The sequence below is a fragment of the Camelus dromedarius genome, chromosome 25 (assembly GCF_036321535.1).
Source record: "Camelus dromedarius isolate mCamDro1 chromosome 25, mCamDro1.pat, whole genome shotgun sequence".
In the NCBI taxonomy this organism is placed as follows: domain Eukaryota; kingdom Metazoa; phylum Chordata; class Mammalia; order Artiodactyla; family Camelidae; genus Camelus; species Camelus dromedarius.
In genome coordinates, this window is record NC_087460.1 from 9,298,516 (window position 1) to 9,312,235 (window position 13,720).

The window sequence follows — 13,720 nt, forward strand, 5'->3', positions numbered from 1 at the left end:
CTTGATAATGAGAATATGGTTTATTTTTATAGAGTTCGTATGGGGAAAAGGAGGCTCAGAGCTGCGACCGACTTGTCCACAGGGATACCATGGGCTTGGATGCCTTGGGCGTCACCTGACTTCAGACGATTCTCTGTGTGCATATTATATGTGAGTGTATAATCATTTGTATTGGATTATATGTCATTTATATTAGACTATAAATATCTAAAGAGTAAAGATTAGATGTTCTAATGTAACACATGGCACAGTGCCTGGCAAATAGTAAGCACTTAATAATTATTTGCTAAATAGAACTTATAAAAACAAGTTAACATACTAGTGACAAGGCAATTTCTAAGCACAATAATAATCATTCATTCATTTGCTAATCTTTCAACAAACACTTTTAAACTATCTGCTTTGTCCCAGATACTGTATTAATTAGAATTTATATCTGTCCTCAATAAAATTATAGTCTATAGAGAGATAAGAAATAATTATAAATGCTGTGAGAAACTCTTTAATCAGTTATGTAAAAAGCATTATACTGTAAAAAGTAATTTTAATCAGGTGGTAATTCTAGGTATGTAAATGGGCCAGACTCACCAATTAACATACAGACTCTTAGAATAGATTTTTAAAAAGAAGTCTAATAATGTATGTTTTCTAAGAGACACATTTAAGACAAACGATATAGAGAAGCTTAAAACAAAAGAATGAAAAAATTATTTCAAGCGCCTCTTAATAAGACAATATTATCTGAATAACATAAAAAATAGTCATCCAATCAACAAACTACTAGAATCAGTGAGACGTTAGTAAACTTGCCGATACAAGATCAGTTGACAACAACAGTACCATTTCTCTCTATTAGTAATAGCTAATTGGAAAATGTAATGAAAATAGTGTACATTTCACAATACCAAGTATTTTTGAATTAATTTAACCACAGAATCTCTATGAAGAAAACTCAAAGACTCCAACAACAGTGATGGAAGATAATCTGAATGGTTGAATTTTTTTTTTTTTTTGACGCCCAGATACAACAAGCATCTGTGCCATCTCTCTGTGTTGCTGGATGAATTTTTTCCTGGCCATTTATTGACTTGTCTGTTCAACCAGATTCATTGCATATTGATTGCGTGCTGTTATATTGCACATTAACACACTGTTTTAGATGCTGGCTGCTTTCAATTCAAAGATGGACCCGACACAAACATCAAGAAACCCAGAATGTACAGTGGGTCAGTTAGTCACTCAAATATCACAGTAGCAAAAATGTAGACTCTTCTGCAATCAAGGCAGTAGGGCCTTCTCAGTAGTTAGTCAGGTTCAGTCTGTGCCAGAACGTATGGGCTACACTTCTTCAGATTCCAGAATTAGGAAGTTTTATTTGTTTTAAACTTTCCCAAAGAAAGGAATGCGTATCATCATGAATAACCCTGGTCCAGCTGTGCTGCTCATGTCTGTAGCCTCTGAAAAGCCCCACAGCTCAATGAAACCTAGAAGAAGGACCTCACCACATCCTCCCAGTTCATAGGTCTGCCTTAGCGGAGTTTTAAAGTTTAGGCTGCTTAGGATGTGTAAAAAGGCTGGAAAAGATATTAGAACCTCACCCTTCACTGAAGTGGTTAATTGGGGTGGGCACAAAAAAAGATTAATTAAACAGCTCCTTTCTTTCTCTGTCCACTAGTTGTTAGTTTTACCCTTCTAATAATGATGGTGATGATGAAGAAGAGGATGATGATGGCTTACCAAGATGCATTCAACAACCGTCAGAATGGAACCACACATCTCACCGATGCTTCCTGTGCTCCTTCCATAGCTGTCTTTCTAGGTTCTCATTCTCACTTTCCATACGTACTGTTCTTAGACACCGACCATCCTCACACACTAAGAGTGATTTCTAATCACAGACAACATTTCCTTCTTCCCTAGAGCCCAAATTCACTTTTGACCTAAGAGTCACTTCTGTAGACTCATTAAAATTATTATTTTTTCATTCTAATGTGACATTCACTTTCATTTATTTTTCAAGCCATCTATTTATCAGGTCACTGCTATGTGTAGGTACTGATCTGGGCACTGAGAATACAGTAAGGAGCAAAGCAGGCAAGAACCCTGCTCCTGTGGAGATTAATTCCAGCAGAGGAGACAAATAATAACCTAAAACAAATAAGTAAATAGTTTTATATGGGGTAGTGGCAAATGCTGAAAGTAAATGGAAAGATCATAGGAATTGCTTTGATGGTCTCCACCTCTTCTACATGGTTTGCAGGTCACTTCATATTTGGATGTTCTTTTGGATTACCCCCCCCCCACATCTGCCCCCAAAATGTGTTCATCAGTGTGTTGTGCTTTTGTAATAAGAAAGATGGGGAGATCTCTACTCTTCTAGAACATGGTTTTATATGAGATAATCATGAAAATGCATGATTATAAACTTTTGATAAATATTATGAAGGAGAAGTACTGTGAATTAAGAAAGTACATGACAGAGGACCAAGACTTAGTTTAGGGGGCTAGGAAAAAAATGTGTTGAAGAAGAACATCTGATCTGCAATTTGAGGTATAAATAGGAGTTAAATATATAAACGGGGTAGTAAGAACAGGAAGAGAAGGAATCTTACAGGTTCAAGGAATAATAACTATGTAAGTTGAAAGGTGGAATGAGGCTTTGTGTTTTTAAAGGCACAAGATCTTAAGTGTTCTCACCACACATACACACACGCACGTGCACACACACACAAGATAGCTATATGAGGTGATCAATGTGTTAATTGACTTGACTATGGTAACCATTTCACACACTATACACTTGAAAAATCATGTCGTATGACCTAAGTATATACAATTTTTATTTGTCAGTCATACCTCAATAAAACTGGAAAGAATAGACACAAGACAAACCCTGAGGAATTAGGCAGGACTGTGTGTGGAAATGCCAAAGGTCTAACTTCTTTTTATCTTAAAGGTAATTGAAAACCATTGAAAAACTTTAAGAAGGAGAAAAGTGACATTAATCAGATTGTGTTAAAAAAAAATGAGTCTGGCTGCAGTGAAGAGAAGAGAATGGAAAGGGGTGAGAGTTAATGCAGGGAGATACCTGGGGGGACCCTTGCAATAGCCCCTGTGCCAGAGTGATAGTGGCTTAAACTAACATGATGTTGAAGAGGAAGAAAGAGATGAAAGTTATTTAGAAGGTAATGTTGAACCAATGAATGTAGAGGTACAGGTGTGGTGTCAAAGATGGCTCCTTTGTTTCTGGTTTGCAAAACTGGTGCTAATTCTGAGCAATTCATAGTTTATGGGAGAAGTGACAATGGGTGTAATGAGTTGAGATGTTTTTGTGACATCTAGCTAGAAATACAGAGTAAATGGTTGGGGCTCAGTGTCTGATCTGAACTGGAAGTATAAATCTGGGAGTCATCAGCCTGTGCAAATAAAATGCTTACATGTGTTTTTCAAAATAAATGAAAATACACTTTTTTCTAAATGGGTTCCTCCCTGTCTTCCTCCATAGAACAAATGGCTTTGTACACAGGGATGAATGAAGGGGACGAGTCCTTAGGAGTAAGTGACTGTCATTTCCTTTTGCTTACTATTTTTCAACTCCTTCATGACTAATAATAATAAACCAAATAATTATAATAATAAAACCAAACAATATATTGCACAATCTCAACAAAGCTGAGTTATATATAGGGAATTTAAACCACATAAATTCATTGGGATCATTTGCTCAGAGTAGGCGATCAATACATATTTGCTGTTTGACCAAGTCACACTAAAAGTATTGCTGAATCACTTTTGTAATGAGGGCTTATAGTTGAGTTTGTGTAAGAAATACGACTATGACCATAAATACTTTTACATTCCCTTTTAAGAAGACAAGAGAAAGCCCTTCCCACTCTGGAGAGGCTGACTTTGGCTCTTAGTTTAGTGACCTAGCATAACCTCAGACCCAAGGATTCTTTCTGTCACTCAGCCTTTCGTGGGCCGTGGGCCTTCTCAGCTAATATAGTTTGGCAAACACAACGTGTTTTATAAAACAGGCAATGTGGAAAGAACTGTGTAATTTTGCAAAAGATTTTGCCAATGTTTTTAACCACTCATCTTCCCAAATACTCTGCCTCAGTCAAATTAATTTACAAAGATCTTGTATTTTCCATGTCTTTTTCCATTCCCTCTCAAGGGACCGAGGACTTGGCATGCACCCTAGCTCTGGTAGCCTCATGGGATCAGGCTGAATATCATGTAGAAGGACCAGAAAAAGACACTGTTTAAAATTATTATCAAGGATAGGAAGTTAAGGGATAAAACCAGAGGAACAATATTGGGTCCGAGGGAAGAGTTTGGGGCTGTAGACGGGAAATGTGACAAGAAACCAAGAGATCAGTAATAGGTCTCCCAGCCCAGCGCAAGGACACAAACTAAGGACGAATGTCCAGAATGTACTTGTGAGTAAAGCAAGGGTGTCAGGGGTTTCTTTGATTGGGGCCAGGAGGATGGGGGCATTTAAAAGCTCAGGATCATCTCAGACACTGGGTCCTTCTGCATCACACCCCTCTTTCCTTTTGGAATGCACCCCTCTTCCTATGCCCACCTAAATCCTTTCAGTTTTCTGTGGACCAGCTCCGGTCCTATGTTCTGTGTGACCACTGATATAGTATTTAGTTGGCCTGAGAAGTAGTGTGCAAAAAACCTATTTCCTAATAAAAATGCCAAGTCATTGTAATATGTTTGTTTTAGGAGGTAAACTTGCCATCTTTTATGTCTTAAGGCATTTTGCCCTTTTCCTCAGAACTTTCAGAGACTTTTTCTCTCTCTTTTTTTTTTTTTGCTTTTGAAAAATTTCTATTTTCAGGAAATAATCACTGAAGATGTTTTTGTACACTAAATTGAATGTCTCCTATACTTACTGCTTATAAACCCACCTGAGGTTAGGAGTCATGTTTTACTTACATTGCTTTGTATACTTTTAAATAATATAATAATAATATCCATTATTTATGAAGTACCAATTATATTCCAGATAGTTCACTTATATTATTTCTAATTTTCATAGAAACCCTTCCAAGTATGCATGTTACCCCCATTTTGGAATTTAGAAAGGTTTAGAAAGGTTACCTTGCTCAAAGACTGAACCAGTAAATGCTGGGGTTGAGAAGAGAACTCAGATTTGAGCTCATGCCACTCCTCGAGGCTGCCTTGGAATGTTTGTTGATTTGATTAGTCTGAGTTGTTGGTTACCTAGTTTATGTTCCCACGTCTTGGAGCTTCTGTGAACATCTCCAGAGCAGCCTACACAGGAGCCAATGAGAGAGAAGGAGAGAGAGAGAGAGAGAGAGAGAGAGAGAGAGAGAGAGAGAGAGAGAGAGAGAGACCCACATTTAGTGCCTCCTAATTTCAAATGAGAAAAGCTTCCGTTTCTTCCCTCTCTGTTGGTTTCTCCTTTCTTCTTTTATGCCCTCACTATTCTTTGTCCTTTTACTTGCTCATAAACACTTATTAATTTGAAAAAATGAGTTTTCTTATACTTCAACACTTCCTCCCCCTCCCAGATGTAATTTTCCATCAGTAAATTCCTGGTCTAATCCATACTTACAATTTTCCAAAGGCTCTGTAAGTAACCAGCTAAATTCCAAAAGGTTAACTTGATAGCAAGGGATGCTAATTTTTATGGCCTTCCTGTCGGGGAAATGTATATATATTTCCTTAGAGGAGAAAACCAATAGATTCCAGCAAGTTTATTCTCAGAGGCAACCAAGCTGATTTCCTACACCAAAAAGATAAACTCTGGGGAGTCTCTTGATTTGTTCAGATCTGATCCTGAGGCTTAAAGCCCTATTTGCTCTGCTCCACTTCTGTGCTCAAAAACCTCTGTGCCTCAGGCAGCTGCGTGGCTTCTGATGGTCACTGTCACATGCTCACACATTTTCAGGTCAGCGTAGACATGGTGGTAGAAAGAACCTACTGAAAACAGGCTTGGGGATGTATCCCAGAGATATCTAAACTATGTAATGAGTTCTCAGTGTCTGCTATATGCTTTTTAAAGATACATAAATATATTATAAATCGACAGCAGCAGTAAGATGTGATCAATGCCGTATTCCTCGAAGCCTGTACCACATGCCAGGGGAGCCCAGAGACCCGAGGAAAGCTCCAGAGAGACCCATTTGGGTGGGACCCTTGATGACTGATGAGGAGCTGCTAACTACGGAAGGGGGGCGGCATTCTAGGTAAAATGAACAGCTAGTGCCTTAGCTCAAACCAGGGAAAGAAAGGAAAAACAAAGAGAGCTTGTGAAGTGTGTGACGTCTGCCCACTTTGGGATATTTCTCAGGTATGGTAATCGAGGCTCGCTCTGTGCCAAGTCCTTAACTTGTGCGATTTCATTTAATCTTCGGAGCCAACCTAGGAGGTTATTTCTGTTACCTTTCCCATTTTACATTGAGAAAACCAAGGCACAGAGAAACCAGTAAACTTGTGAAAGTTTACACTTTTATTAGGCAGTTAACAAGTCGTAGAATCAGGCTGTCCGACCCCAGAGTCTGTGTGCTTAATGCCGTGTTAGACTCCCTTCTACCAGCCCCTTCCAAGTGCGTGTTGAAGAAATAGAGCTAATTATTTTTGTGGGTCACTTGTGTACCTCACTAATCATAAACCCTTCTATTTTAATAGCACTTCACAAAATCTCCTAAAGAGAGAGAGAGAGAGAAAAGGCAGATCCAAAAGGAAAAGAAAGCCCTTGAAGGTGGGAGAGAGAGGGCCAAAAAAAAACCTCAATCCTGGATTTAGTTTTAGGTCCGAATACTGTGTTTGGACAAGAAGTGATAAGGGCCACCATCCTTAGTTAAAGCTGGAAGGGCAGTGAGGGCCAGAAAGCATGGACTGCAGGATTCAGACAAAATTGTGTCTCATTCACTGGGATTAACATGCCAGCTTTTACAAAGGGAGATGAAGGATCCTACCAGGGTTCAGGCAGCTGGTTTTTGGTCATGTCCACCTTGTATTACTCTCAGCTGCCTTTAGGAACTTCTTGGCTTTATTATTCACCAAGATGTGCCATGTGTTGGAGCCCTGGGTTCCAAGGGTTTTGGGGAGCAGATTTGTTAGAAAAGAGTGAAGAGGAAGCAAAAAGAGGATGTTTATTTTTAATAAAGAGACCCTGCCCTCACTTCCTGAACTAAGACCAGTCTAGACTTGTTTTTTCCATTTTGCACAACGTTCACAACAACAGAATACATTTATTAAAACCAAACAAACTGGGGGTTGAGTTTTGGCATCGAAAGTCAGACCGAAATAGAATCAGCTGCTTTTGAGTTGAGTCTAATGATTGATTTACAAACCAGTGGTAGATTAAGGCTGCTCTGGCCTGAACTGAACCAAAGCTATTTTCATGATGAGGAGACAATGGGGAGGCGAAGTGTTTGGCCTGGGGCCCAGGACATGAACTAGTCAGTCGTCAGTTCCGCCCTCCTTTTTCCTTCAATTTTCAAAACTCAAAATGTTAGTTAAAGAGACCCTTACAGTCGTTTTTCCTATCACCTTATTTCATGTGGTGGAAACGCGGACCAGAGAAGTTAGATGTCCCTTCTCAGCACTGGATTAGAACAACGTTATCAATCACTAAATTACCTGATAATACCCACAAAGGGGGAGTTTCAGTTTGGGTTCTTCTGGGCTGGAAAAATAAACGTGGGAACAAGTCAATTTGTACACAGTTGAGCATAAATTCTCAGAGTCAACTCTTTAGTCATTGATAGATTCTGACTGAGGATTATCCAGTTTTCTCCTGTCTCCTTCGTAGCCATTTGAAGCTGCCTTTTATGGTGCAGCCATCTAGACAAGGGCGTGTGTGTTTGTGGAGGGCTGGTTCACAGGAGTTTCTGAGTCCAGGCCAAAGTCAATGCATATTTTTATATCTCAGAGGGCTTTCCAACCCTCATCCATTTTATCCAGACACTGTACTTGTGACGAGCTAGAGAGATACAATTAACTCTATTTTACATGGAGGGAAAATGAGGCCCAGGGATGTTCCCAAGATGACAAGCTAAATTTAACGGGCAAGTCCAGATTCGAACCCAAAGACCCCCTCTCTCATTTCAGTTTTGCTAACAGCAGGCCCCTCTCCCGCCATTCCCTCCCCATTAGTGTGCATTAGAGAAGTTGTCTAATTTGCTCCTATGTTCATTTTTACAAATCATGCTTCTGGTTAATTTGTTCAACATGTTGGGCGCATTTTGAAGTGCGTTCGGAATCCTAAGCGTCACTTCTTTTCTGGACCCTGTTATTTTAAAGTCTAACTCTCCATGTCTATACTAAAAAGACAGATCCTTTCACAGGTCTCTTTGTGGTGAACCATACACCATGTCCACCTCTTCATTTTACTATGACAGTTTACAAAAGCCTAGATGTCTTAAATAAACATAATCTGTGACAGTCTTCTAAGTGCTGAGCAGAGGGATAACTGATGGAAGGGACAGCTGCTTGGAGAAATGACTTTCCTTAATGAGACTATCTATTCCCTTGGAGTTTCTTCCCTTTCATGCAACAGTGACCACTTTTTTCAGATCTTAAGGCCTGATCTCTTCATAAAAAAAAAAATGAAACCTTTTATCTTGATAGATTTTAAAATATCTGTTTATTTAAGGGTGTGTCCCTCACAGAAATATGGTCAAGAGTTTGCAGAGGTGCATGAGAAATTAACATTGGCTTCCCAAACGAAACAGCTTTTGCTGTGGTTTGGATCCTGTTCTGTTTTTGGTGACTAAGAGCTGTAACTATTAAACAGTCTGTTCCGAATGCATCCCTTTTAAGATCCTGCCTGATTATCATGGCTATCATGGGTCTCCTCATTCATTCCTTATCTAACAATAAAGTCCTTTCAAGTTTATTTTTAAAATTTCCATCTCTTCTTGGAACTTGAGAACATTGTGTTTAAAACCAGACATTTTGAAAACTAGGTGAAAATTGTGTTTTATGACTTGAGTTTTTCAGAAATGGCTTATGCTAAGATGCTAAGATGTAATTAGAATCACACAGATCAGAAAATGGTGACTTTCTCTCTGAGGAAACCCTGATGAACTTGAATATACTGCTATTTAGCGAATTGGAAAATGAGACAGTGGAAGGAGAAATAGAGGGTCATAAGCTGATGACAATTCTAAAACTGTAGCCCTTAGTAAGTTGCCATTTTAACCCCTGGTCTGGCATCCATAATTATATCCAGCCTTCACCTCACTGACTACCATTCTTTCTCAAACACTAGCTGGCCCCAAAAATGCAACAGTTCTCTGACCTTTTAGCCCTTGCCTTATAAATCAACATCCCATCATTGGCCACTACCATTCTGCATTTCACAATCATGTAAATATCTTCCCACAAACCACCTGCCTGCCCACAAACACCTCCCATTTCCACTTATTGACTGACTTAGCGTCTTCCCTTCTCCAGCCCTGGCATGTTATTAGTGGTACGAAGGGAAGAGAGCAGGTGGAGTGAGCAGAATGAGTCAATCCAAGAGAGCAGTTAGCGTGCAAATAATATTTCCCATTTTCATTCCGTGGCATGTTTGCCTAAGTGCAGTGGAGCGCCCTTTGGGACCAGTAAGATTCTTATGATCATGGTGGTAAAGGTGGTGACTGCAGGACAGGACCAGAACTTTTAATATCCTGTTCAGTTCATGTCCACTTCCTTCCAGATACTTCCTTCCCTGACTATGCCCCTTTTGTGCTCCTCATACCATCAGTCAATCTGCCTCAACCTCTTTCCCATGTGGCCACCTGGAGCCACATCTTGGGAATAGGTAAAGATGGAGGAAGAAGTGGAGACAGAGGCCATGAATTTGTAGGAAAGTAATAAAGGGTGGACCTTATTATTAGCAAGATAGTGGATAATTATTAGCAAGAAAGTGGACATACCAGAGGGAGTGAGGAGCAGGAAATGGAGACAGGAAGGTAAGGCATTGTTGACTCTGAACACAAAGGGAAAAGATATTTAGGAAATATCTTTTAGGAAATACGATCGTTCACAAAATTTTGCTGGTATAGATAAGCATTATGGTCAGAATTTAGAATTAAATCTAACGTCAGTTTTTGCTCACTCACAAATTACTGTTCAAGTCTTCGCTTTCCCTTTCTTGAATATATATTATCATCATCAATAAATTATTTGAATGTTTACTGAGTACATTAGAAATTCAGACCATGAATTTAGAAGTTCCTCACCCCTTCCCCTGTCCTTGGAATGTATGTTCTGCCCACTGCTCCCAGAGCCAGAGCCATTTCAAGGACACAGCCTTGAGAAAGCAATGTGTAATTTATTTATTTTTAATTTTTTTAAGCTTTATTTATGTATTTATTTTACAATATTGTATGTTTTAAATTGAAGTACAGTTGATGTACAATATTATATGTTATAGGTTTACAATATAGTGATACACAATTTTTAAAGATTATACTCCATTTATAGTTACTATAAAATACTGGCTATATTCCCCATGTTGTACAATACATCCTTGTAGCTTATTTTATACCTGATAGTCTGTCCCTCTTAATCCTCCACTGCAGTCTTGCCCCTCGCCCTTCCTCTCCCCACTGGTAACCACTAGTTCCTTCTCTACATCTGTGAGTATTTCTTTTCTGTTATATTCACTAGTTTGTTGTATTTTTTTAGATTCCACATGTAAGTGATACCTTATAGTATTTGTCTTTCCCTGTCTGACTTATTTCACTTAGCACAATGCCCTCGAAATCCATCCATGCTGTACACCAGAAACTAATGCAACACTTTAAATCAACTATCCTTCAATTAAAAAGCCAACAAACAAACAAACAAACAAACAACCCGTTTAAAATATGGGCAGAACTGAACAGACATTTTTCCAAAAGAGGAAATGCAGATGGCCAACAGGAGCATGAAAAGCTGCTCAACATCCCCACTATCAGGGAAATGCAAATCAAGATCACGATGAGATACTACCTCGCGCCTGTCAGAATGGCCAGCATCAAAAAGAACACAAATAACAGATGTTGGCCAATTTCAGATTTCACCTGGGAACTCTCAAGGTCAAGAACCAACAGACCAAATTCTCAGTTAACTTCATATTTGTTCTCCAGTGGGAAACCAGATGACTGGGGATGGGAAGGCGTGAAGTCAACAATGATGGGGTCTACTCCTGATGCATCTTCATCTCATGGTTCAGTGAAGGGATAAATGAGTGAAAGACCATGAGAATGACCAGTCTTGAACTGCCCCGGCAAGTCTGCTCTAATCCCTTTTGTGACGATAACATGAGCATACGTTCTCCTCCAACCTCAATTCAGTGAAGGTGCTACCTATTTTATTTGGTAAGATAAATTCATTCTTTCCTCATTCTTTTGCATAGCATTAGTGCAATGGTTATGGCAGCCTGAAAGAAGATCCTGTTGTAGGCATGTGTAGTGGATGCTGTGGTGTGCAGGTTACCCCCAATGTCTTTAGAGCAGACACACTCTCCCCACATGCCTTGGTCCATTCAGGCTGCTATAACAAAACAGCACAGACTGAGTGGCTAATAAAGAACAGAAATTTATTTCTTATGATTCTGGGGGCCGGAAGTCTAAGATCAGGGTGCCTAGCAGCATGAAGGGAGGGCTCTCTTCTGGGCTGCAAACTTCTAATATGTATCCTCACATGGTGGAAGGAGAAGGAAACCCTCTGGGGTGTCTTACAAGGGCACTAATCCTGTTCATGAGGGCTCTGCTCTCCTGACCTAATCACCTCCCTAAGGCCCCACCTCCTAATACCATCATATTGGACGTTGGAATTTAAGTTATGAATACTGGGGACACAGTCATTCAGATCATAGCACTCCAGCTGCTGGGTGTTTTGACAGATGAAACTCTTAGCTGAAGGTCCACTCACCAACCTCAAAGCCAGAGATTGCCCTCTGCTAAGGAGTGTCACCTTGCCCATGATCACACCCTTTCCTGTGTGTGGCCTGCATCAGATGATCAGTGTGAGAGTGTAAAGATCTGACCCCTATCCTCCACTTTTGGACAATTCTGCAAGGACATTTCAGTACCAAATATCCCCATGGAATAATATGAAACTTTGTGTGACTATGTCACATCTCAGCTTTTCCTTCTGCCCAGTCTTACTTTCTTCATTTTCTCCCAGGTCCTAAGAGGAACTGCCCCCCCACCCCCACCCCCACCCCCAACAAGCTTCCTGCTAGGAAATTCAGTCTCAGAGTCTTTTTCCTGGGAGACATGACCTGTAACACACCATATTTATTCATTTCTAAATTCTTACTGCACTACAGCTGGAATTACGTCAAATCTCATCTATTTTTAATTCCTCAAGCCTAGGCGAAAACCATGTTACCATATTAAGAATAGTGGGTCTAATGTAGAAATTGAATCCTGCTATTAAGACTTAGTGCAACTGTTTGGATAACAGCACATTCAAGTCTGGATTCCACACAACTTTTCACAACCTATACCTGTAACTTCACCCCCTAGCCCATCGCTCTCCCTTACCTTCTGCTCCCAGTGTCACCCAGATACTTCATTGTGAAACTCACAGAAACAATGACCTCTGGTTGCAGGGACAGAAAGAGAAGAATGACACCCTGAGCTACTTTAGAAATGATTTGAAGGAGGGGGGCTCTCATGCCTCTTTACTGAGGTATGATTTTGAAGTTCATTTGTTTCTTTGATTTCTTGAGTACCTTTTCTCCAAAGCTTCAAAGCTCAAGAGAAGTTTTAGGCATCCTTCTTTTTCTATTCTTAGGGCTCCCTCTGTGAAAGTACTGGAATTAGGAGTATGCGTCATATACATCCCACTTCCTGTTTTATTTTATTTTATTTATTTATTTGTTTACTTAGGAAACCAGATACTTTCAGGAAGGTGAAATAAATAGGGCCAGTCACAAACTCAGTTGTGAAATAAAGTTTGTCCATGATGCGCCTCTTCCCTTTTGCGGTACACTGTCCCTTTGTCCTTTCTCTTCCCCCAACTCTAGGGCCTCCCCAGCCCGCCGCCAGCCTCCTATCCATCCCTCTCCACAGCACCGTCTTCTCCTTTAGCCAGCTTTTCTTGTTCTGCTGTTCTCTGTCCACAACCCAAAATCAGCAGGATGGCTTCCACGCTGCTGATTGTCATTATAACTGAAACTCCCCTGTTCCATAGTCTGTCGCCCAAGGCCAGCTTTGCTCTCTTAGGAGGCAATTTTGCCTCTCACCCTTGTAGTTGATTAGTACATATTTAAATGAAATGAATGAATATATGAAAAGATGAACTTCTCCCTCAGAATACACCACCTAGCACCCGTCCTATCCCTGCACAGCCAAGGTATATGTGTATTAAAAGGGGCCTCAATGAAGACAGTGTGCCTTCCTTTCTAGCATGACCAAACTCGGGGAGTTGGGAGAGCAATCGCATGACAGGTGGGTATTAGAGTGTTGTGTTCACCATGTGTTTCTGATGCTTTGACACCTGGGGCCTTGCTGACCCTGGAGAGATGGCTCCTCCCAGAGCTAGCCGATGTCCAGGGATAGTGAACAACTCACTTACTAGAGTTTCTTTCTTATGCATACCAACAAATCCATAATTCATACCCCAACCACCTCCTTTACTGAGCTCGCACAGGGCTCTCACACTCTGAGACACAATCAGTTTGCCCTAATAACACCAGGGCCAGGGTCCAGGCAACTAGCGGCAGCTGCTATGGCCCAGAGCCTACTGAAGT

General features: G+C 40.3%; 1 long non-coding RNA gene across 8 annotated transcripts in view; it reads left to right on the top strand.

Moving 5' to 3' along the window:
* Positions 1 to 3,569, top strand: part of C25H12orf60 (chromosome 25 C12orf60 homolog) — a 72,569-nt gene extending 69,000 nt beyond the window's left edge. For 7 of the 8 annotated variants that reach the window (XR_010377806.1, XR_004134058.2, XR_004134063.2 and 4 more), the window contains 2 exons: positions 33 to 150; positions 1,676 to 1,990. This is a non-coding gene — a long non-coding RNA (chromosome 25 C12orf60 homolog). Of the gene's footprint in view, positions 1 to 32; positions 151 to 1,675; positions 1,991 to 3,505 lie in introns of those variants that run through there. The other variant, XR_010377804.1, reaches the window with a different exon arrangement.
* Positions 3,570 to 13,720: the final 10,151 nt, after the last annotated feature.